Genomic DNA, 1,315 nt, shown 5'->3' on the forward strand with positions numbered 1-1,315 from the left:
ATGGGGCTGGTGCCCTACTCACTGAGCCACAGGCACCGCCCAAGCTTCCTAATTTTTTTGCCTCTTACCTGAATAGGTGATTGAAGTTCATGAAGTAAATTCATGTGCATTGTTTCTTTTTATCCTCAAAACAACTTTGTAAGCTTGGTATCATTAGAATCTCCCTTTCTCAGAAGGGATAACCGATTTAGAAGTGCTACATCTGACCCAGAGTCACATAGTGACTTGGTCATAGGAACGGGGGACAGAAGGAGACTATTCCACCCAATACTACACATTTTGAGTCACACAAAGTAAAAGCATGAATAAACAGAAGTGAATTATAAGGTTTTTAAAAAATATTCTTTACTCTTTTGTGAGTCTTCTCCTCCATTCTGGTCTCCTTGTCATGAAGGTACAGGATTTCTCCTGCAGTTGCATTGTCAGGACTGGGCGTGCTATGCAACCCACAGCATCATCACCAAAACCTGCCTCCTAAAGAGCAGCAGGTGAAAGCCCTACTGGGCCTGGGCCCTGATCCCACTGAGAGTGTGACACTGCCCCTCCCGTGAGAACATTCCCCCATCGAGTCCTGGTCTCCTGCCAGCCACAAGTCTCTGAACATATCCTTCTCTTTGTCTGACATGGAAGCCTGGGAGCCTAAATTTTTTTCCTTCACCCTCTTATTAGTATAAATTGAAAGGCTGTTCTTGTTCATCATGGGTGAGTTCAAAGGTTAAAGAGTGATGGCTCACAAGGCAACTAATAGCTCTCCAAAAACCAACCTCACTGGCCTTGGTATGGTATATACAAGGTTCTTTAGCTGTCCAGCACTAGCTGCGGGGCCTGTGTCATGACATAACCAGTCCTCCTGTACTCATTTTGGCCAAACCACTATGTTCCTCCAAAACACCAAATATCCAAATCTTTCCAAAATCACTCACTGAGCATAAATCACATTTCCTATACCTCAAACTTTCAGGTAAAACATAGATTGGCTCTACTAGAAAACTGGAATTTGTGGATATGTGGTAAGACCTCATAAAAGTCTAGACATCAAAGTTTTCTGCCCTAAATCATTAAGTGAAATTGACACTCCAGGAATGACATGCCATGTTAGCATATGGCTTCAGGTATTTTCTAGTAGACCACCACAAGTTCTAGAGATTGATATGCTACAGTTTGAGAGACATTACACCAGGTAAAATAACAAACTCTGACTCAAACAGTACAAAAGCAGTTCATGTAACCAAAACATATATACTATAAACCCCCACAATATTCTGAAATTTAAGAAAACAAAACAACAAACTACTCTTTTGTATACCACAATACT

The sequence above is a fragment of the Otolemur garnettii genome, unplaced genomic scaffold (genome assembly GCF_000181295.1).
Source record: "Otolemur garnettii isolate 467f Iridium unplaced genomic scaffold, OtoGar3 scaffold00031, whole genome shotgun sequence".
NCBI lineage: Eukaryota > Metazoa > Chordata > Mammalia > Primates > Galagidae > Otolemur > Otolemur garnettii.